We start from the raw sequence: 26,930 nt of genomic DNA on the forward strand, positions 1-26,930 counted from the left end.
GAAACACAGACACAATTTATCTCAGCAACGACTGACCTTTCTTTTGATAAATCAACAATTTACGACATCAAACCTTCAACCCTAATTTGCAAATATGAGTGGTTTATCAGGAAGGCAATTCAAAACATCCCATCAAGCTAAAATGGACTTTTTTAGAATGTAAACAGAACCAAGAAAACACAACAATAAAAAAATATTGGACCCACGAGGCCAAAACCCTAATTTTTCAAAATTTCTGAGACTGTCTCTTGAATAGTTAGCTTCAGTGTGGTGTCGCTACGTTGCTAAAGGAAAACTGGGCAACTTGTGCTCTGTTGTTGAAAGCAAAGTGTGTAAATTAAGGAAAAATAAATAAAAAAAGAAGCCACAAGCCCAAAAATTTAAAATTTCAAGTATATGAATACAGTCAATTAAGATAACAGAAGGCAATCAAAGATCATGGGAAGGCATAATGAAGAACAAATCGTTCCCCAATATGGTCGCCAATTTGTTAGGCAGACAAAATCTAATTTTGCGGACAAGACAATATATCCCTAGATTCAATGGTTGAATCTAATAACAAACAAACAAACTAGTGAATATTTCCGTAGGTTCATTCTTATTGAATCATAAGCAAGAGTGATGGAGTATGAAACCCATACATTTCAAACGAAATGCATGATGAAGATTCTCGCTGTGATTTGATGCAACTTTCCAATGCTCAAAATCCAAACTTGCAAACATAATAACAACAAAGGATGAAATGAATGTTACATATAAATGACTCAATAAAACCTATATTAGTGATAAAGGAGACTAGTACCTAACATCATCACCATTGGAAACATGAGATTAAACACGCAATACATCAATTCCATTGAACAATATACTGACAAATAAACACTATTTTGTATTATAACTGAATGAAAAGGGGAAATACAACCTTAGCCTTGATGTTACAAACCTCCTCCCAATAGTTTCCAAACCTTCCTCAAGTGACAAGCTCCCAACCTCAATTTGATAGCATAAGTTTACATGAAAAATGTCCACCTCTTTTCCTCTGGTATGTGTTGAATTTATAGGCCAAGAGGAAGAGGTTTGAGATCCTCTTCTCAAGGGAAGAGATCCATGAAGAGAGGGATTAGGGTTCCACAAAGAGAGCGGGTTTGATACATAAGTCAAGGGATGAGGTCCAAGTAGATAGGAGCTCGAGGCCTTCTAGTTGGGAAATATCCCCCCAACAAGACTTCTAGAAATTGCTTTTTATTTTTACCTACGATAAGAGGTTGTCACACCTTTTAATGGAAGACATAGCATAGGATTGTGCAGGCCATAATGATCATAGTTGTGTTTCTGCAGATAGTGACTAGGAAAAGTGCAATGGTGCTTGAAAATAGGTTTTTAAGCAAGACAAATCAAGATTATTGCTGTCTTTCACATTTATTCGCTTCCAACATTGTAAGGGAATGCTTTGGAACACTTCATCGGATAACGAAATATCTGGACTGGCGGTTATTTACCTAATGGTGACAAAATGACTTATAACAATTGTTTCGTGTACATAATGTATATACTTTTTAAATCTGTTACTGTTTAGCAATATTTTGTGAATTTGTATAAAAAATAAAAAGTGAAATTCACTCGACCAATGCATATGATGGTTACTGAATTATAACTAGCCTAGATCTAACTTAAATTCAAATCTACCAAGCGCCGAGAGGGATCAAATCCCTTGAGGTGCAAACCTATTTTCTACTGAAGTAGAAGGTTTCTCTTCATAACAGAGTTTTCTCGAAGTTTTCAAATAATCTTTATCTAATCTAGGACTAGTAACTTATCCCAAGGCTTCCAAGACTAGTAACTCAACCCACAACTGTTGTCGGGCTTCCAGAGTGTTTGTTGAACCAGGGATTCTAGGACTAGTAAATGAACCCACCAAGGTCTTCCAAAGCATTTGTCTAACCAATGCTTCCAAGGCTAGTAACTCAACCCAAGCTGTTACAGGGCTTCCAGATCGTTTGTCCAACCAAGGCTTCCAAGAACTAGTAACTCAACCCAAGCTAATGGAAACATGAGAATCAACCAGAAAATAAACAAAAGAATGAACAACACCATGGTTATCTAGGAAATGGAAAGGCTAGGGAAATCAACTTTCAATCCAGGCAATCCTCCATGCTAATGACAAATCATGACCAATAAACCACATGCATATGCCATGCATGCCGAAACTAGTGAGGAAATCATACATACAACTTGATACTTGCAAGAAAAACCCGTTGTAGTTGTTGATCCCGATGTCCTCTTTCACTTTCCTACTCTTCCTTTTCCATCTTGCTCCAAGCATCCAAGTATGGCACACTCTCCAATAATGCTCCAAGAAAACTCTAAGCGTCCAAGAGTATGAGAGAGAGAGAGAGAATAGAATGAGAGCTCCAAAACTGAACTGACAAAAAGCTACATTGACCAACCTTGCCCACTGATCCTCAGAAGCCTTTTTATCAACAAGGCCTCTATTTTCTTCATTTTCCATTATTTTGCTTCGTTTTCCTCCTCACATGCAACATGTGACCTTTCACCTTCCTTTTCTCATAATTTCCTTTATTTCATAAATAAAATGCCAAAAGTGCCATTTTTGCTTTCCAAAGCCTTTGCCAAATTCCTTTAGCCATAATAACTGAAATGAAAACCAACTAGGATGTTTTTCCCACCACTCAGCTTAGAATGTGTGTCCCATGACCGTGGCCTTATATTTTTTTACATGGATTTTTAACCAGGGCTGTTATAGAACCCTCTCCCTTGGGGGAACATCGTACTCGGTGTTCAATGACACCTATAACCAACAAGACTGCTGAAAACAAAACACATTGCCCATGGAGATTTATAACATAGCTCGTTGTAGTATTTATAATGACCATTGCTGAAACATGAAAATCATACCATTTATTGGAGCTTTATAACACAACTCATTACGGTATTTACAATAACAACCACATATACTTAAGCACATTTGCTTCAACCGACAAATAACCATACTGTCTTTGGAGCTTTATAAACCAACTCAATACAATATTTATAGTAATATACACATTTTCTCAACCAACAAATAAAAGTATAAGATGCATGTATCAATCAACAAGGTAATCCAGGGGCTCACACCTCCACCCTCAAAAGTAGTACTAGGATTCACCTCCTTCCTAGGAAGTCTATAATCCACTGTCAAAGTCAAAGTTGCATCCAATCTCCAGTGCTACAATCCTGTGTGACTTGTCCTCTCAGTGAACAGTTACAGTATCATTGTTCTAGGGCACACTCCCAATGTGCATATGATTCCATCTGGCAATGCTAATGATGAAAAGAAATCCATCCCAAACCTTCCCTTCTCTGCTACATAGTCCCTTGAACAATTCAATCACCCCCTTCCGTGCACTCACACACCTTCCAAGTTTCGTTGGCACCCCTCTAGAAACCAAGGCATATCCTTGCTTCAAACCATCATACTAGTCATAGCATGCCCATGGAAATCAATGGACACTATTGGGTACGAGTGTCCCGTAATGGCCATACTCCTGAATACTTTACCAACACATTGTTGCCTCTTCCAATTTCTTTCGCTGCTACTACTAATTCTTGCAGTCAGTTTCAACCACCCAAATCGGGCATTTCCCATGCTTTCATGTACCAAGCACATAACTGCCATTAGATTTAAAATAAATTGAAATAACTTCAAATCATACCTCATTGATGGATCATCAACAAGGTATACTTGCAATTATGTTCGCTTCCTGTCACAACGAGTCAAACTAGCATCTATGACCAAATCAACATGTATAAATATATCACACCGAGTTAGCTTAAAGAAAAATTGTCATAGATCAAAATCATAAATCACATGTAACTATCATAAACTAGAATCATAGATCACATGTAATCATCATAGACCAGAATCATAAATCACACGCATAATAAAACTGAAATAAAACACTGATACTTACCCTTTAATCAATCCTTAGCTTTTACCTTTGTCCTTATTCCGTACGCACACCGGATTGGTTTCCACACTCGACAAACAACTAGTTCCTTTTCCTCAACCATGTGCACATGCGCATAGTGTGCATCACACACATACAACCACACACGACATACACCACCATGCAATACATGCACCTACATCTGACATACAACACATACACCTACACCCAGTGTAAAACACAACACAATACATACTCCTACGTCTAGTGTACACCACAACACAATACATACACCTACACCCGGTGTACAACACAACAAAAATATGTACATGAAGTACAACACAATGAATACATATGCCATGATACTACGACTACGTAATACACATACATAATACCGCATGCCCGCAACAGAACATGTACGGCGTGCACACAATACCACATGTACAACATGTACACATTACCACTTGTGCACAACACCACCTGCACAAATTGTGGACAACATCACATGTACATGGCACCACCTACACAATGCCACATGTACACCACACCACTTGTACAATGTGTACACAATAGCATATGTACACAACACCACATGCACAACATATACACAACACCGCATGTACACGATGCCACATGCACACAACACCACCTGCACATAACATCACATGTACACAACACCACATGCACACAACACCACATGTGTAGTCATGCAGACAACACCATATGTACATAGTACATAGCACTGCATATACAACATGTACATAGCATCACATGTACACAACACCGCATATCCAACATGCACACAACACCACATATCCAACATGCACACAATATGATATGTACACAACACCGCATATCCAACATGTACATAACACCATTTATACCCAACATTGCATATGTAATTACACACAACACCATATATACAACATGCGTACAACATCATATGTACACAATACTACATATACAACATTACACATCACCATATGTACAATTAATGAATATAAAAATGCACAATATATACACAACAATAACACTTCACATCCAAAACCATACTGCCTCTACCAAGAAACTTGATTCTAGTGTCTTTATGCCATCCATGCTTATCCTAGCATGTTGCAAAGGACATTGTTTTCATTCTGTTGATGTATCCTTCAACGTTGTCTTTCATAACATAAACATAGGCATAATACATGCATACAATATCAATTCATATCCACATGATACTGACCTCATATATTTGTCATGACTACTCTTCCTCATAAACCAAGAACCTCTTCATGCCATTCACCTACATAAGAAATCATTCCTCCATAAGAACGATCCTTGATGACCTATCAGACAATGAGATACATACATGCATGTATACATATAAACATCAACATAAAACAATCATGATCCCTGATGACCCTGTCAGATAACAACATACATACATACATATATGCATATAAACATTAGCATAAAGCAATCATGATCACAACATAATTACTAGATATCATAAGGCCAAGGTTAAGAGAACTTCCTTTATTCATGCACAACATGCACAATATTGAGAACAACAGTTCCCAACATAGCCAAGGCATCTGAAACCTCAAATCCATTTACTTTACCCTTTATGTTACCTTTCTCATGATTGTCCTATCACTGTCCATTTACCTCAATGGACCCAACCAATCCAACTAGTTGTCATACGCTTGCCTTCAACTGCCCTTATACATGCATTGAGCTTCATCCAAGCCTTACATCACTTGTTAGGTACCACACAACTCTCCCTGAACTCCATTAACTTTCCTCTTTCCAAAACCAATTCTCGAGACTCAAACATAGAAAACAAGAATAAGAAACAAACAAGAAAAAACACAAAGAACCAAGAATGATATGATACTGCAACCAAAGTGGCATAGCTATGCACCATACATAAACAAAACCACAAATCAAGCTCAACAAATCACAAAAGACCAAAAGCACAAGATTGGCAACAAGAACTATGACTCCATCCCCACGGGTTTCCAATGCTACCAAGTGAAAGCTCAACCCGAGCCTTCTTTAATATTTCATGGAAATATATTTTCCCATGCAATCCCCTTCATGATACTACCATAAACACATAATTGTCAGTGCATAAGTGAAGATAAAATTACACCAATTACCTTACCTTGTTGTGCCAAGCATGTTTCCCTGCAACTGCTCACACATGTCGACCACATGTTCCAAGGATCAAGGCATCATATCTACTAATTTGAAATCAACCTTTACTAAGACTAACAATCATGTCATAATCCATAGTCAACTCATAGTCATTAGACATAATGTTACAACTGTCACCTACTTACACTCAAGTACATATCAACTATCTCAACACATATGTGTGAGTAAAACCATCTTAAAACAAGATCATTCCTTCAAGAAATCTTACATACACATAGTCATATTATGCAATTCATCAAACATTTAACAAACTTGTAAACATACCATGTTAAATAAATCAATTAGATGACATAATCAAACACAGAAACATCAAATAGATGACATAGTTAAACTCATACCTTAATGTCATAACCCTAACCATACGTATAGGCCAATCCAATTTAGCATGATACATATAACATGGAGATCTTAATGCAATAACCCTAATTGTTAACTAACATATAACAACAAAAAGTTAATATATCACATGCCAATCAACAACATATAACATAATCATCAAGTTAACTGCCATAAAACAACAATAACAATGCATAGAACCACAGGTTAATATCATTCATGACTATCCGACACATGTGCATATGACTACACTAATCAACTAACATTTATCATACATGTAACCATAATAATAATAGAATGACAAGCATATCAGTAACCCCATTGCTTATAACAAACATTAACCAACATACATGCATGCCTACCATGCAAACCTCTATGATGATCTGGTCTTATCCTGAAGTCCATTGTCGCAACTTCACTTTAATGATCTGCATCTCCTACTCTATCTCAGCCAACACATTAGCATCATAACATACCAATATCATCATGATGACCTAATTGCATACATTGACCTTATGCACAACAACCTTCACCATTAAAATGCATGCATAACAACATATAAACACCGACATGCATATACAACCATACACTCATAATGACACATCACACAACAACACCATCAACCTTCACATGGCGACATCACTACAACCATGATCAACACCACACAAAATGCAACAAGCGCAAGGAACACAGATGCAACTGACAGGAATGCATGACCAACACATCGCCCATCCATTATGAGGGGTGAACCATGCTCTGATACCAATCTTTAGTATAAGATATCATACAAGGAGAACGAAAATCAGACACCACCCAAAGACAACGAAACCATGCTCTGATACCACTATGTAACACCCTCCTCCCACATCTACCTAAGTAATCGACCAACCAGGGTAAACATGTGACGAGAGGTTACTATGATATGATTCGAATCCCTATGTGCCAGTTAAGGAAGTGGAACCGACGAAACACATCACACATACCTTCCACATTATCAATAGAACTCCCAATATCCATCCCATCCACTTAGGTAACCAGCCCTTGAGACTAACTGGAGTTTTAGTGCATCAAACCCAAAGAGAATGGAAACCAGACATAATATACTACATATATAGCCCAAAGAGAATTGAAACCACACATCACCTAAATAGAACGAAACCCACTCTAATAACACTTTGTGGTATTAGATATGACCCAAAGGGAGTGCAACCCGCTCTGATACCACTTTGTACACCCCCATCCATATTCCAAGCATGACTGTGGGATCTCATGGAACAATCCATCAAAACTGAACCAGGGATTCCAGAGGCCAAACCACCTCAACCCATCAAACAGTGATTCCACCTCATGGTTAGACATCACAAACCATCACCAGATTGGTCTCTACCTAAGCCTTATAGGGCTCCAGAGAGTTTGTTCCAACCAAGGCTTCTAGGACTAATAACTCAACCCATAATTGTCATCGGTATTCCAGAGCATTTTTCAAACCAGGGCTTCGAGGACTAGTAACTCAACCCACCAAGAGCTTCTAGAGTGTTTTTCCAACAAAGGCTTCTAGGACTAGTAACTCAAGCCAAGCTCTTACCAGGCTTCTAGAGCATTTGTCCAACCAAAGCTTCCAGGAACTAGTAACTCAACCCAACCTAAAGGAAACATGAATAAAATTCCAAAATTTCCATTTTACCTTTTCAAAGCCTTTTCCATTGCTTTTGCCAATTTCCTTTAGCCATAATAACCGAAATGAACACCCACTAGGATGTTTTGCCCACCATTTAGCTTGGAATGTGTGTCCCATGATTATGGCTTTATATTCTTTTACATGGATTTTTAACCATGGTTGTTTCATTCATGCTTCTAAGATTTGACGAGTCAAAGAGTCAAAGTCCTATTTGGACCTATTGTAAAGAAAAAGGAAAATTATTTTTTAAATATGTATTTTGGGTCAAAAACCCCTCTAGATTCCAAGTTGGCCCTACCTGTCAAGTCGGCCTTGCCCCATAAGACATGTCTGTTCACACCCCTCTGTGTTGGAGAATCTAGTAGGGCAACTGTTTAAACCAATTCTCCTTAACCTTAATAATTTCTTATGAACTTTAGTTATCTTCTTATGTTCCTTTATTAGATCTTTTCATCAAATAATTATCAAGAGCAAAAATAGAAAATACAATATACAGAAGAAGTATGCTCCTAGCCAAGGCAAAACCCCTCCAAGCGGAAACCAAAAAATAATCTCTTCTCTTCTTGATGAATCTGATTCAATCAAGAAAACCAAGACCCAAAACCCTAGACTAAGTCCTCCTCCTAGCACCAAGTCAGCTCTCCAAGAATGCCTTCCAATTAGGTCAAAGATCAACCAAATCGATAATGGTCAATCCTTCTTCAACCAACTTCGAATCTCATCTTTGACCCCTAGCTTCGGATTTGCAACCTCGACCTGCAATTTTCAGCCCTACAATAGTTGTAGAAACCCTAATTTTTTCACATGTAGATAGAGATAAAGAATATTTCAGATCTCCTTCCTTCGCTTGGTCTTTCTCCTTGTCTAGTATTTCACTCTTCTTTTCTTTCTTCTCTTCCTTCAGATAGAACTTGTTTATTTTGCAGATTGAATATGTGTCAAATGAGGTTGAAATTACTGCTATATATATACATATGTGGAGGACAAATAACATCTTCTAGGCCGACTTGTCACTAGTAGGGCCGACTTGTGTTTGGAGACTTGTTTTGACTTTCTAGACTCAAAATAAATTATTTTACAAGTTACAACTTGCCTAGTAGGGTCTTATACAAATGATATTGACTATCTTGACTCATGAAAATAATTCTTGAAACCCATGCTTGAAAATAATATTTTTCTTTCTTCTTTAGTTATTACATAAGGTATACATAATGGCATGAGTACAATGACAATTATGAAGGCCAAAACTAGTTACATTTTCCAACACTCCCTCTTAACTAAGGAGATATTCATAATTGTACAACCGATACAAGGATATTCTCAAACTGAATAGTTCTCATAAGAATAGCTAGATTGGTAAGCCATATTTTAAGCATAAATATCATAACTAGCATTTTCAACATAGTAAGGCCTTAACTTGACAAGCTCTATTTATATCAGAGAAAAAATGTTGTAAGGCTTTATGTTTGACACCACACTACCTCTCAAGGTACATACCCCATCCAAATGTTCACTAGGTATGTCCTTTTAGGACTATTCTTATCTTGGATTCCCAATCCTCAAAGAATATTGATCCTCTTCGACCACTCTTGTCTTGGATACCTATCCAATCCTCAAAGAGTGTCAGTCAACTTTGTATCTTGGATTCTCTATCCTCAAGAATATCAATCTTAGATGCTTATCTAATCCTTCATCCACCATTATCTTTTCATGGCCTTCACTTAGATGTACGACTGTTAGTCCTAGCCTAGTGCATGGCACATGAAGAAGATAATGTGATGTTTTTAACATCATTCACTCTCAACCCAGAGAGGAGATTCTCATTCCCTCTCAATTAGGGAATAGATCCTTGCTCCTTCTCAAACATTTAAGGATACTTCTTACTCCCTCTAAAGTATAAAGGATATTCTTTTACTTCCTTTTAATTGAGAAGATTTCTAGTGTCTTTTCATCAATACATTATCTATTAATCCTTCATGAATATATTCAAGTAGCTACATGGCTCTTCCTCTTCTTCGTATTTTCATGAGATTGAGATTTCATCTTCCTAAATGTATTGGAGCCAAACTGTGACAGGATTCAGGCCATGGATCTTTCAAATAACTTTCCTTTATCAAATAAAAGCACTATATTGAGCCTACCAAAGTAGAGCTTAATCATAGTTCCCTCTAAACATGATAGTGATCTTCATTGTCATCGGGTTATCTTCTTGTACTGCTACCTTTCAATCTCAAGATGATGTAAATATCTTGACGATATAGATTAACAAATCCAACCACTCAATGTATATATCCATTGAGTTCAAGACCAATAGTTGCATATGTACTTGCTGCAATTTCCATAATGCATTTCCCCAATATCCTCCCAGGTAGCCAAAACATGTATCAACTAGATAACCAAAACAAAGACATCAATATCAAAACTACCTTAATACGATGGCCTCTTCAAATTTTGCTTACTTCTAAGATCAACATATTTTCTCATGGTATATCTTCATCTTTTTAACAAATATCTTTATCAATGCTAATCACTTGTAATCAAAGTACTCATGGAACAAACTGACCATTAAGCTGCAATTTCTTCTTCCTTGGAGTTGCCATTATCAACTCTCTTTCTTTCTTTAGGAAACCATACTTGAAGTTGATCAATATCATTATGTTTATGGCATGCTATCTTGTGGGAGAGTCTTAATATTTAATCATTTCAAAGCATACTAAAATTATTCTTTCAGGCATAGAGTAACCACATGGAAGACTTACTGAGCACATTCTTATAAGCAAATTTTTCTGCAAGATTCTTGTAGATATAAATTCTACCTTTTAGAGAAAAGTTACTTAAAGACATGCATACCTTTGCTTCCATGAAATCATCTAGCCATCGTTCCTTGAACGAGCTTGCTTCTTATACCTATAGAAGATATGTTTCTTTTTTTGGAAATGGTGACATTACTAAGGGGGGGGGTAGTGAATCATTAGTGACTGTAAATATATAATTTTTGTCTCTTTTTACCAAAGCACAAAATTGAGTAACCCATCAGTAAAACTTATTGAACTTTTATGACATCAATAAATAAGAGCATGTAAAATCATTAAAAAACATCATAGACAACATCAATGCATACACACAAGAGAACACAATTTTTCTGGTGGAAACCCCTCTCCATGGAAAAAAACCACCTGTTGTTGTTGTTGTTGCTCAATATTATATTAATGGCTGATTTTTTTTTACATAGAGTAGCTAGCACCCACTAGATGGAAGATTCGACCCCTACGATAGTGTGTTGACATCCATCAACTGAGAAGTTCCTACTCACACAACTCTGCAGATAATCATCTACTAGAAGCCTCCACAACCAATGAGCCTCACCCAACATCCATTGGACTATCCAACTACCATTGGATTGAGATTATCCTCCTCTAATCATTGTATGCTAGTCTCTGCAAGCACGAAGTCTCTACACCTCCAACTCCTCCATGCGAACCACATTTCAAAATGTTTGAGACTGGGTTCTCAAATCTACTCAAAATGAGCAACCCAACAGCCTCACTGATCTGAATCTAAAAATGATAATTTGATCTACACCATCTACTCAACACAACTATAGATATGCAATATGCTAGACTAAAACACTGTAGCACCCACTCACACTCTCACTCCATCAAATCATCCAACTAAATGCTCTCACACAAGTATTTTCCAAAATTCCCTCAATAATTCCCAAGCGAATACCACACACAAATACCATGGTTATCCCAATACCACAAACACCTATACCATGGTAATCTTCAAGTCAATAACACAGGTAAATACCATGGTTATGCCAATACTACAGATGCATGTACCATGGTAATATTCAAGTCAATTCCAAGGGTAAATATCATGGTTATAATGCCAATACCACAGAACCCTATACCATGGTAATCTCCAAGCTAATATCATAGGCAGATACAATGGTAATACCACTACCTGTAATGCCAATACCAAGTGCCGACTTGGACCACACAGAAACCAATACCAAAGTAATGATATACTCATAATTGGATATGCAATCACATGCACAAAACATGGAAGACTCGGCTGCAACCACACGCATAACGTTGCATCCGTGTGGTTAAAAGCCTCCAATCGCATGCATAAGACCGACTCTGTGTGGTTGGGGCATAGTATAGGAATAACAATAAAACTTCGCTTAAAATATTTTCCAACCTTCTCCACAACTCTCCAAACACCTACACAACTTTCAAACAAGCATATCCATAAACTCATCTGCCATAGCAACTATACGTAACATTTGCCACAATCCATACATGCTCAGGTTGACATCAATGGCAACCATCAACCACTGCAACTAACAACAACATAATCAATGCCAAAATATTTTCCCAAGAGGAGAAATACTTTAATTATGCCTTTCATACTACAATTTGACCATCTGCATTCCTTCATCCTTCAATACTATAGATTCCATGCTATATGGAATATATACCAGTCATAATGCTTCTTCCAAGGGCCTTCACAAATTATGGTTCTTATAGGAGGATATTTAACGATCCTTCTTGCAAAATGACTGCCTCTAACATTATGTTAGAAATTGCTTGTGTCAACTATAATATGCAATATGGTCCCAATATTCTCATTCTTATAAGCTAGATGATTCCTACCAGAGCAACTTGATCATGTAGATTCTAATTATTGTACTATCATATGCTTCCTTTTATGATGCCATGCTTTACATAAATCAAGACTTTTCTAAAGAATGCATCAATGCATGTTATTCTACTTTCAGCTTTTTAGTAAAAGAAAGACAAGTTGCATAAGGAACCTAATAGAGATGGAGCTTTCTTCTGTAGTAAAGATCCTTGGGATCTTCTCCTTTTGGATTCTTCTCAGGTTTTCCCTTTTCCTCAACTATGTGAGCTTCACTCCTTTCCTTCTTTTTGTTGTCCTTCTTATTTGGATAATCCATCTTAAATTGTCCATACTCATTACATCCAAAGCATTGAATCTTTGACATATATGGTTTTCCTCTCGACTTTCCAAACTTCCCTTTCTTCTTGGATTTAAAAACAAAAGCTTGAGACTTCTCATTTGATTCAGTTGTCATCCTTTTCCTTTATCCTAGTTTCTTCCAAGATACATTGAGCCCATAATTCATCAAAATGAGAAGTATCCTTTCTTGAGTAGACACTAGTTGAAAAACTACTCCATTATGGTGGCAAAGCATTCAATACATAAGTAGTCATTTCTAAATCGGAAACAACTTCTCCAAGCGCTTGCATGTGGTCTCTTATTTATGAAATCTTCATAAGATAAGTGGCCATGTCTTCATCCTTTGGCTTCCTTATTCTATATAGTTGATTCCTTAAGGATATTTTATGGCCCGATGTACATATAGAGTACAATTTCACCAACTTATCATATATAGCTTTGGATGTCTTCAACTCAACAACAAAGGAAACAAGATGTTCCTTTGTGGATTCAATAAGAATCCTTTGTCACCTCAATTCTCCCTTCTTGTATTTTGCTAACTCTTGAGTCTTCTCTTTGTCTGGTATAATAACTTCACCAAGAACATATTCCATGACTTCATTTTCTGTGAACACCAAGTCAATCCTCATCTTCCATTCTAGGAAGTTTGTTGATCCAACGAGCTTGTTTCTTTCCTTGCAAAATGTAGCCATATGATAGATTTAGACATAGAATACAATATGATACTTACTTGTAACCCAAGATTCCTCCTTCTTGATGATGTCTCCAATTATATTGATCCTTTCAAGACCATCAAAGAGACTTCAAAGATGCCCTAAAATGATGAATTATAGGATGTCTTCAATAACAGTGTCTTCAAATAGCTTCAAAGAGTAGATGTTGATCCTAAGATTTTTTATGCTTCCTTTTCTTCAAGATGGTGCATTGGAGAGCTTTCAATAAGAGCTTATTCTTCTTCAGATGATGAGATCTTCAATTAAAGTTTGATGTATTAACCTTCTTTTTAGGTCAATAATTCCTCTTTGTCGTTTGTTGTGTCCTTTTTCAATTGATTACCCTTGACAAGCAATCCCTTCTTATATCAACAAGATGATCTTAAAGCTACCTTCTCTTTCTTCACCTTAGCTTTGATTCCATGTTGGAGAATCTAGTAGGGCAGTTATTTAAACCAATTCTCCTTAACCTTTATAATTTCTTGTGAACTTTAGTTATCTTCTATGTTTCTTTATTGGATCTTTTCATCAAACAATTATCAAGAAAAAACAATAATTACAACAAACACAAGAAGTAGGCTCCAACCCAAAGCAAAGTCCCTATGAGGGGAAAACCCATAAATAATATCTTCTCTTCTTGATGAATATGCTTCAAATGAGAAAACCAAGACTCAAAACCCTAAACCAAGTCCTCCTCCAAGCACCAAGTCATCCCTCCAAGAATCCCTTCCAATTAGGTCAAAGATCAACCAAGTCAATAAGGGTCAATCCTTCTTCAACCAGCTTCAAATCTCAACTTCGACCTCCTACTTCAAATCTACAACCCTAATCTGTAATTTTTGGCCCTGCAATAGCTACAAAAACCCCAATTTTCACATGTGTGGACAAAATAAAGAAGATTTCAGATCTCCTTCCTTCGCTTGGTCTTTCTCCTTGTCTTCTTGTCTTTTGTTCTTCTTTTATTGCTTCTCTTCCTTCAAATCGAACTTGTTTCTTTTGCAGATTGAATGTGTGTAAAATGAAATTGAATTTTCTTCTATATATGCACATTTGTGGAGGACGAATAACCTCTTCTAGGGCGACTTGTCACTTGCAGGGCCGACTTGTGTTTGGGGGTTTATTTTGACTTTCTAGACTCAAAATACATTCTTTTACAAGTTACAACTTTCCCAATAGGGTCTTATACAAATGATATTGACTCTCTTGAATCATGACAATTATTCTTATGACTTGAAAAACCCTAAAAGCATGAATACCATGCTTAACCTAGTTGACCAATCAAAAGAAGCACGAAACCCATGTTTGAAAATAATAAATTTTATTTCTTCTTTTAATTATTACATAAGATATACATAATGACATGAGTGAAATGACAATTATGAAGATTGAAACAAGTCACATTTTCCAACACTTTGGACAGTATAAATAGAGGATGATTTGATCTCATTTGGACACATACACTTCACTAAATTAGTTCTGAATTTTCACAAAAAAAGGAGGGCCGAAGTTTGAAATTGAAGAATGCTTTGTGGAAGTTTTGCCTTATCATATCTCCTGTTGAAGATTTGTTGTTAATGAATTTTCTATGCAAAAGGAGGGTTTGGATTGACATCTAGAAGGTTGGGGTCTTGGGTCTTGGATATCTCACTTTGACACGATTCTATAAGAAGTTTCTAGGTTTTCCCCTTGGAGTAGTTTTGCCTTAGCTTGGAGCCTATATCTTGTGTTCTTTGCATTTCTATGATCTTCATATTTTATACATCTCTAATAATTGTTTAATGAAGAGGAACATAATCAAATTAATATGAAGCCAACAAATTTCACTTATCAAAGAAAGATAAATCTAATCTACTTTTTAAGCCTCCTGATTTCTCAACATGGTTTCAGAGTTATTGTGGTCTAAAGATGGAGGCCTGAAGATCACTCTATTGGAATTTTAACTCGGGTTTTGTTCTGTGGAGAATATCACTTTACAACAACTTGGAGTTTCGTATTTATTTCTCAATCATTCAATAAAAACATCGCTCTCGGTATCCATACAACGAGACTATGATCTTGTTAACAATAAGATATAATAACGATTGGTATTTGTTGTGAAGTAACTCAAATCAATGTGGAATCGTTTCAGTGGCTCGATGATCTCAAAATATAATATGGTAGGACAAATTTGTATGTAACCGCAACTCTCCAATTCGGTCCTTTATTATATGACAGAGGCTAGGACCTTGTAGTTCACACTCGCTGGATCGTTGTCTATATTTAGTCATCTCTATGGATTATTGTATACATGATGCCTCATTACATTCTAGCATCAAATTCTATAGCATTACACTAAATGACTCGAATACTACATATAATGATATTCAGTGGCTCGTATCTGTGGTTTGCATCAAGGATTCTCGCATCTGTGTATGACAATAATAATATGGAACAATGTATGTTGTATTACATTACAATCAGAGTTCCACATTTTAGAAATGACTCGTATGAATCGAAGATTGACAATTTGTAGTTTGTATTTCTCTTCCATGACTCACATTTCTTGAAGGCATGACACAAAGGCTTGGTCTCTATGACACATCCACTATGGTTCGATGATATACTCTGTGTCATGCTTGATGGTGCACTCTGTTGCTCATATCTAATGAGTCACATTGACCTCGCTCTGTGGTGGCATGAAATCACAACATATTTTCGTGGTATCAATTTCTATACAATAGCATCATTATGCTCTGGCATCATTTGATTTATGTGGATCATATGACACACAAACTTCTCTATGGCTTTTTAACTCACTTTGTCTACAACTCTATTATATTGGCTCGATTCTCTATTATGGTGGCTTGCACACTTCTCTATGCTCTCTCTTCTATTACAATAACTCGCTTACGTATTCACATGGCTCGTGTTCACCTACGTGTGACTTTGTAGTTAGATATAACTTGACTATGTTATGTAAGTGATTTAAGGAAGTTGATTGGAAAGTCTTAATGACCTCAAATCCAAATTCTATGACATATGAAAAAGAAGGCCCGAAGATTGGGATAGAAGCACTATAATTCTTTGTGGAAAACTCTCAAGAAATAGCAAGAAAAGAAACATATATAACAATTACGATCCTATAATGGTACTTAAGTTGTGAAGTCTCTATGGCATTGATACAACATGATTTGTATTAAGTATTCTTATAACCGACATCAATGGTCTCTCAAACATTACAATGGTCACATGTTATATGGATCGATGTCACACTACAATGCTTTGCTCTTTATGGCATATTGCAGTAGCTCATATGTGGCAATGACTCAATTGATAGTGATATAATTTTGAAAAGCAAGCTTTAAAGGAGAAGACTTGAAGAACACTACTATTGATCAAATCAAATTTAAGACAAACTTCTTTCAAATGGTCAACAAGACCTATGACACTTCTGGAAACCTAGACTGAAAGAACGGTATACATAGAAACCATGAGGTGGATGAATTTCACCATGAAGCCGAACTGAATTTTGAAGAGATGTTGATGTCTCTTTCTTTTGAATGAAGTTGATCAAGACCAGATATCTGAAGGATAGGTAAAATTCGTAAGAGGTACGTATAATTTTTGCCCTTTTGGTCATGATGATGATCATAAAAAGGGTTTGCATATATATTAGAAACAATGACCTAGAAAAAGTTTGATGAATCTTGTAGTCTAACGATATCATAAGGGTTTTGCTACATGATAGTAATGCATGAATGTGAAGCTTCTAGGGTTTGTATAGAATTTACAATTCTTGCCATAATAGATCTTAAAGGCCTTAAAAATCTAGGGTTTTACAACTAACCCTCTTATGTGGTTGTAGAACTCTACAAGTCTGTAAGTAACAAGTCGTGGCATCTGGGGTTTGTAAACCCTAGCAAAGTATGGATTGAAATAAGAAACCCTAACTAATTACCCCCCAAGGAATCCCAAGATTTTGGGAAATGGTGTCTAGGGTTTGCAGGTTGAGTGTTCTTTGATATTAATATATCTTGAAACCCTATTATAAAATAATTTTTAGAGAAATACTTTAGGGTATGTATTAAACCCTAGCAAAAGGTAGATTAAGATAGAACCTAGGGCTTGAATACAAAACCCTACGACTGGATGTTTTTGCTAAAAAGTAAAAACCCTAATAAGGGTTAGGTAAAGGAGTATTTATGGTTTGTAACTAGAACCCTAGAAGTACACTTTTGAGATATCATGGAAACCCTAGATTGATAGAATTGACATAATGATTTTGTCTTTGTATATTTTGCTTGGTTATAGTTTTTGGTGAGAATTGCAGGCACATAATGAAAGCTGTCAAAATTATGGAAGCAAGATGAGAAGGATGGAAAAACAAAGCAAAGCAAGACTTGTGTTTTTTGATGACTCCTTGATAATAATGAGCAAGATGGGGAGAGGGAGTTGTAAGGACCTTAATGGATATTATATTGAAGCTTACAGATGATGAATTGATTTTAATAACACATTGATGATTGAAAGTTGAAGCATAACCTTGTTGCAATATGAAGATAAAACGCACAAAGGAATGTTGACTTCAAAAGGATAAAGTAGCAAAATTTGAAATGAAACTATAAAGGATATCATAACTTGGAAACTCTGATATTGATGATCTTCTTTGGATGTGACTTGGCTCCCTAGTAGGACATATTGAAAAATAACATGTGAAGAGGCTTGAAGGAAAATTTGCTTCATGATGTTGTACCTACAACTGTGTGGTTTGATCATGGAACACATAAATTATGTGGATAATGATCCTCTTTTTTGAAGGAACATAATGAAATATTATATAAACAAAAACACAAAGCTACAATGAAAACAAAACTTCAATTCATTAATAACAAAGTATTGAAAACTGTATGCATACAAAATGGAAATAAACTAGCTCAAGTGATGGTAGCTTATCTCTAGGAAGTGATGTGGCTGCTACATGCCTTTTTAACTGTGTTACAATGAGGTTCAAAGCCCTGTTTATTATATAGAAACAATGGAAATCCATAAACATCCAAAAACCTAACCCTAGGAGATGAAGCACCAAAAGTTAGTGGGCCCCATTGGGGAAAATTGGTACATCAACTTCCCGAGGTCGTAACTTTGGCATACGATATTCGTTTGACACGTAAAATACCTCGTTAGAAATATCTATCTGAGGAATACAACTTTCAAATAAAAAATAGGATGTTATCCTTCAATTTGCCCATTTTCCAAAAAAAGAAAAAAAAAGAAACGTCGTTTAGGGCCTCAAAACGGATCTAGAAGTTCAAGACCTGAAAAACTACCAAAAATAGTAAACTTGACTACAATTAAGGAAACTAAAAGGATATTGTAGATATCTCAGTTATGGCACTCTATTTTCAGACTCTCTCATGCTATTGCCCTGCGTGGTGAATTATGTTTAACACTCAACACCATTTTCGAATGGACATGGATGTATTTTTTGACTGATACACACTAATATGGCTAAGAGCCAAATTATGCATATGTTGCCAAGCATCTACTATATGTAATTTTTCAAAATTAATGAAATATTATGATTTTTCCTTTGGAAAAAAAGGAAACTAAAAGAAACAATGGTGGGGGTATAAGTAGAATAGGCAGGTGGCCACTAATATCCACCTAGATTAATCCTCCCCCCTAGGAAGCAATGGTCCCCATTGCATTGAGTGCCTCCATGAGATGGGGAAACTTTTGCTGAACTTACTCCTCGGTGAGCCACTTGCCTTGTTGCAAGAGTTGGCCAACTTTGAAAAACCGATACAGTTGGATCTTTGTTGGCGAGTGTTCTTAATCCGCATTTCCATGATTTGATCAGTTGTGGCTTGTTCCATGCAGTCAGGTTTTAGCTCTGTTGATATGAGATATTCTGCAATGTTTGATGTGTCTAGTAATGGTGGAAAGGATGGTCGAAGGCGGTCCACATTGAACACTGGGTGCAGGCCAAGGAATGGGGGAATGTTGAGCTCAAAATAATTGTCTCCCACAACTATGGTGATGGTGTAAGGCCCATATTAGAGTGGTTTGAGCTTCCAATGGGCTCCGATAAGGCATTCTTTTTGCGAATGCAACCAAACTTTGTTGCCCACTTGAAACTTGTGTGTCACCCGATGTTGGTTATGTCGCTACTTGTACTTGGCATTGGAATTATCCAATATGTCATGCACCGTCTGGTAGATGTGTTGGATGCATTCAATAAACAGGTTGCTTTATCATACTTGAACTGTACATGTGTGGATTTTGTCAGTGTAGTCGCATGAGGCATGGCAACATCAATCAGACACAATGGTTGAAAACCCATACCCACTCGAAAAGGACTACGACCAATTGAACTATGGATAATTTTTTTTATAAGTGTGTTGCACATAAGGGAGGCTCTCATCCCAAGTTCGTGGAAACTTTGAGTTGTTCATTTGTAGTATGTGCACTATCATCATGTTGACGACCTCTGTTTGACCATCAGTCTGGGGATGGATTGTAGTTGACTTGGTGAGCTCAGTTTCCAGTAATGTTCAAAGTCTTGACCATAATGTGCTTAGGAACCTGCTATCCTAATCTGATATAATGGTCTACGAGATTTGAAAATGTACCCATACTCATTCAAAGAAGAGTTTGCCAGTGTCCTCTACTGTGATACTCTTCTTACAAGTTGATAATATAACAATCTTAGAAAATATGTCCACGACCAAAAATACACAGTCATTCCCATTCTTGGTAGAAGGGAGGCCCAACAGATAGTCCATGGAGATGGATTCTAAGGCTAGCTGGGAGTAGGTAGAGGAGTGTGCGAGCCTTGCTTCTTGATGGTTGGCTTGATGATGACATAATCAATGCAGGATCTAATATATTTTCCAATGTCTCGCCAGAATTTTGGTCAATAAAAGCACTTCCCTAGTATGACCACATTTTTATCCACACTGAAGTGTCCTCTGACCCTACTATAGTATGCCTCCCAAATCAATTTGGCACACTCACTTGAAGGAACACAAAGGTGGTGCAGATAGCATAATAATGCATCCTGGAGGTGGAAATATGGAACTTTATTTCCATCCATTAAAGTGGTGGCGAACTATGGATCATAATTTCTTGTATAGTTGTGTCCATCCAGAGGTCTCGTGGCCACAAGAGTTGAGAAAAATAGGTAGTGTTGCAACTAGGAGCTAACTAAGGCAATATGCAACATGATTGGTGTTTCCATTCTTGTACTTAATGTTGAAGTTGAATTGTTGTAGATATGTAGACCACTTCTAATGGCAATCATTCTACAACTTCCCTTGTGTCCATATAAACTAAAGAGGTCCATGATTTGTGTGGATGACTGTCTCCTTCCCTAGAATGTCATGTTTCCATTGCGAGCAAGCCTACATCATAGAATACATCTATTTATCATAGGTGGGGTGCTTCCAAATTGTATCGAAAAGTGTCCATTGTGATAGGCCACCATATGCCTTGTTGGGGAACTACACCAATAACATAGTTAGAGGTGTTTGTCTCGATTTTAAATGACTGTTGCAGGTTTGACAATGTGAGTATAGGTGCAAATCAGAGGCAATGCCTCAACTCAATGAACGCCTTCTGTTGGAACTCAAATAAGGAAAACTTTTCTTTTGCTTCGCCCTTGGTAACTTGATTCAAAGTCCAAGTGATATGGGAGAATCCTACCACGAACCTTGGATAAAAATTATCAAGGCCCAAAAAGCTGTGAAGCTCTGTTAGAGTGGTCAGGGTTGGCCAATCAAGAATGAATTGGATATTAGGTTGATCCACATGCATGCCTTTCTCATCTATGATGTAACCCAAATATTAGACCTAGCTCATGCCAAAGGTGCATTTCTCCAAATTGGCACATAATTTGTGCTGCTGCAGGGTTTGAAGGACCTGTCGAATGTGTTGCAAGTGTTCTTCCAAACTCTTGCTAAAGATAAGAATGTCGTCTAGATATACAACCACAAACAAGTTGGTGAAGGGCCGCAAGATGTCATCCATTAGCCTCATAAAAGTTGCAGGGGAATTTGTCAACCGAAATGCATGAAAAACCATTCAAAAAGGGCCTCCTTGGATTTGAAGGCAGTCTTCCATACATCTGTGGGATCTAATGGAACCTAGTGATAGCCAGATTTCATATCAATCTTGCTGAAATACTTGGCCCCCTGGAGATGGTCAATAAGGTCATCAATTGACGCGATTAGATACCTGTTCCGCACAGTGATTTTGTTCAGTGCCCTATAATCAATGCACAACCTTTAGGTCCCATCCTTCTTTTGTATAAGTAAAATGAGGCTCCCACAAGGTGAGGATCTTGGTCGGATGTGCCCTTTTTATAACAGCTCCTGTATATGCTACTTGATCTCTTCAATTTCCATAATGGAGCGATGATATATCAAGCCATTGGGTAGAGCTACTCCATGGATCAGATCGATGGAATGCTTGACCTAACATTGTAAGAGCACCCTTATTATTGAGGAGAAGATGTCCCTATATTATTGCACGACCTCATTTACCTACTTCTGTTGTGTGGAAGAACCTTTCTTGATAGCCATGGATGTGGCCACGATCTTCCCCTTACTTTTAGAGCGAATATAAAAGAAAAAAAATTCCCGGTCTGGGAGATGATCTTACTACATTACTTATCATATATCAAAGAGATGGCAGTGGGTGGGGCTACCTATGGTATCATATATAACTTATTTCCCAAAGTAATAATAATAGTGCGAGGCCTAGACTCATACACAACATGATTCTCCACAAGTATGGTTGGCCAAATAATACATCACACACTTCAAGAGGAGAAACATCACATAGTAACTCATCCATGAAGGGTTGGATGTTGTAGGGAAGGCGAAACTGATGGCTGACGCAAAGATCTCGTCTTTGGTGAAGCCAGACGATGGTGTATGGCTGCAGGTGTGGTGTGGTTAGTAGGCCCAATCGCTTCATGACCTTTGCTAAAATGAGGTTCTTTTGGCTCCCACTATCGACAATGAACTGCGGCGGAGAACCCTTCACCCACATCTGTGAGTGGAAGAGACGCTCCCCCTCCTTTGGATCTACGGGCTCAATCTTTTGGACCTTGGTGGTGGAAACAGTGGCATCGAGTTCTGCATCAATAATCTGCTTCCCCTTGTCGTTACCCTTTTTGGGTTCTAGCTCAAAATCAGAGCATACATCGACCTCTAAAGATTTCAGCTCATGCACCAATGACTACTTGGTGCATCATATTAGTATGCTGCACCAAGCAAGGAGACGTCCAGGACATCAATTTTTTCCTGAATGTACTTTTGCAAAAAACCATGGTAATTGAGCACCAGATGTCACTAAGAGTCTTTGATACCCAACTTTGTGCATAAAGTATGAAAAACATTTGTGAGCTCATGCACATATTGGTCCATTTTATGCCTTAGTTTGGTCTACTCTATGTACTTGTCCTTATAGCTCCCCATGGGATAATAATGTTCCTTGACATTGTCTCGAAAAGAGTTCCAAGAGGGGGAGGCTATAAACAGAGAAGGTTCTTCAATCCTTTTCTCACAGTAAGTTTCCCACCAGTCCTCCCCCCTTAGGAAGCAATGGTCCCCATTATGTTGAGTTCCTCCATGAGATGGGGAAACTTTTGCTGAGCTTGGTCCCTAGTGAGCCACTTGCCCTCGTGCAAGAGTTGGCCAACTTTGACAACTCGATACAATTTGATCATTTTTATAGCGAGTGTTGATCCGAGCAGTTGTGGCCGATTCCATGAAGTCGGGGTTTAGCTCTGTTGGTGTGATTTGTTCTGCAATTTATGATGTGTCCATTAATGGTTGAAAGTATGGCCTAAGGTGGTCTACATTGAATACTGGGTGAAGGCTAAGGAATGGGGGAATGCTAGGTTCAAAAGAATTGTCTCCTACAACATTGGGTGATAGTTTAAGGCCCATATAAGAGTGGTTTGAGCTTCTGATGGGCTTCGATAAGGTGTTCTTTCTGAAAATGCAACGAAACTTTATCGCCCACATGAAACTTATGTGGCACCTGATGTTGATCATGCCACTTCTTGTACTTGGCATTAGACTTATCCAAGATGTCGTGCACCTACTAGTAGATGTGTTGGATGTGTTCAATAAATTGACTTGCTTTATCAACCTTGGAATGTACATGTGTGGATTATGTCTATGTAGTCGCATGAGGCATGACAACAAAAAGCAGACACAATGGTTGAAAACCCAAACCCACTTGAAAAGGATTGTAGTTAGTCGAGCTATGGAGAGCTTTGTTATAGTTGTGTTGCACATAAGGGAGGATCTCATCATAGGTTTGTGGATGTTTGGAGTTTTACATGCGTAGTATGTGCACTATCATCCTATTGACGACCTCTGTCTGGCCATCAGTCTGGGGATGGAATGCAATCGATTTTGTGAGCTTCATGTCCAAAAATGTCCAGAGGCTAAACCAAAATGTGCTCAAGAATTTGTTATCTTGATCTGATATAATGGTCGTATGGGATTTCAAAATGTACCCATACTCATTTAAAGATAATTTTGGCAGTGTCCTCTGCTATGATACTCTTCTTGCAAGTTGAAAATATAACCATCTTAGAAAATATGTCCACGAACACAAACACATAATCATTCCCATGCTTGGTAGAAATAATGCCTGATAGATAGTCCATGGAGATGGATTCCCAGGGTTGTTTGGGAGTAGGCATAGGAGTGTACAGGCCTTGCTTCTTGATGGTTGGCTTGGCGATGACATAGGTAGTGCAGGATCTGATATATTTTCCAACTTTCTGTCGGAGTTTAGAGTAATAAAAATACTTTTGTAGTAATACAACAATTTTCTCCACACCAAAGTGTCTTGTGACCCGACTATAGTGCACCTCACAAATCAATTTGGCACGCTCGTTTGAAGGAACATAAAGGTGGTCCGTGTAGCATAATAATGCATCCAAGAGGTTGAAATTTGGAACTTGCTTTCCATCCACTAGCATCTGATAAGTGGTGGCGAACTTTAGATAATTCTTGTATAGTTGCAGGCATCCAGATGTCTCGTGGCCACAAGATTTGAGAACAATATTTAGTGTTGCAACTGTGGGTCAACTGAGGCAATGTGCAACATGATTGGTGTTTCCCTTCTTGTACTTAATGTTCATGTGTATTTTTTGCTAATATGTAGGCCACTTCTTATGGCGATCATTCTACAACTTCCCTTGTGTCCGTATAAAATGAAGTGGTTGGTGATATGTGTGGATGACCTTCTCCTTCCCCATAATGTAATGTTTTATTGTCATAAAGCCTACATGATAGAATACATCTCTTTATCATAAGTGGCGTACTTACGAATTGTATCAGAAAGTGTCTCATTATGATAGGCCATCAGATGCCCTTGCTAGGTGAGAACTACACCAATAACATAATCAAAGGTGTCTGTGTCGATTTCAAATGGATATTGCAGGTCTAGTAATGTGAGTACAGGTGCAAAGAAGAGGCGATGATTTAACTCAATGATATCCTTCTATTGGAATTCAGATCAGGAAAACTTTGCTTTCGTTCTACCCTTGGTTACCCGACTCAAAGTCCACGTGATATGGGAGAATCCCAACATGAATCTCTCATAAAAATTGGCAAGTTCCAAAAATATTCGAAGCTATTTTAGAGTGGTCGGGGCTGGACAATCCCAAATGACTTGGATCTTAACCGAATACACATGCATGCCTTGCTCATCTATGATGTAACCCAGATATTAGACCTGTCTCATGCCAAAGGTGAATTTCTCTAGATTGGCACATTGTTTGTGCTGCCACAAGGTTTGAAGGACCTGTCAAATGTGTTGCAAGTGCTCTTCCCAACTCTTGCTGAAGATAAGAATGTTGTCCATATATAGAACCACAAACGAGTTGGTGAAGGGCAGCAATATGTCGTCCATCAACCTCATAAAAATTGCATGGGAATTTGTCAACCTGAAAGGAACGATCAACCATTCAAAAATGCGCTTCTTAGATTTGAAGGCGGTCTTCCATACATTTGTGGGCACTATTGGAACTTGGTGATAGCCACAATTCAAATTGATCTTGTTGAAATACTTGGCCCCCTTGAGCTAGTCAAGAAGGTCATCAATCCAAGGGATTGGATACCCGTTCCGAACATTGATTTTTTTAAGTGCCTGATAATCAATGCAAAGCCTCCAGGTCCCATCCTTTTTCTTTACAAGTACAATCAGGCACCCACAAGGTGAGGATCTTGGTCGATGTGCCCTTTCTACAACTACTCCTAGATCTTCCACTTGATATCTTCATTGTCCAGAATGGAGTGGCGATATATTGGCCCATTGGGTAGAGGTGCTCCGGGGGTCAGAATGATCGAATGCTTGACCCGATAGTGTAAGGGCATCCTTGTGGGTGAGGAGAAAATTTCCCCGTAACCACCCTCCTCCCACATCTACCCAAGTAACCTGCCAACTGGGGTAAACATGCGACGAGAGGCCACTATGAAGGGATTTGAGCTCCTTGGTGACCTTAAGGAAATTGAATCGATGGAACACATCAACCATACCTATGACATCAACAACAAAATCCCCAAGAGACATCTCAGCCACTCAGACATCCTGCCCCTGGGTCCCACTGATATTTTAGACCTCTTGAACTTTGGACACTCTCATGTTATGGGCATGCCAATGTATAGGTACCTTTTGACGCTATCACAATCCTGCAAGCCAACTTCTAGGGACTTTTCCTAACAAACTTGTGCCAGTGTTTGCAAAATTCAAGGCACTTTTCTGCCCCAGAATTCAAGCCATTGCCAAAACTTGTTATAACTTTCAGAATACATTAAAGACATGATGACTTATCCAGGAGGATCCTCGAAATGCTCAAAATTTAATAGTCTCATATGCTCATGAAACCAATTCCAAGTCGAAGAGCTCGTCACGCTGATTCCGGTGGTATATTTGGTTTTCAAAATGGCCTCCGTATGAGGGAGAAAACACACTATGAAGGTTTGTCCAAATAGGGAAAAATGGGAGGCTAGAGTAGGCTAAGTGGTAGCACCTGGATAGGACAAGTGGCAGTAG

This window comes from Pinus tabuliformis, chromosome J, assembly GCF_031772625.1.
Source record: "Pinus tabuliformis cultivar Carrire ecotype Pingquan chromosome J, CPIR1, whole genome shotgun sequence".
NCBI lineage: Eukaryota > Viridiplantae > Streptophyta > Pinopsida > Pinales > Pinaceae > Pinus > Pinus tabuliformis.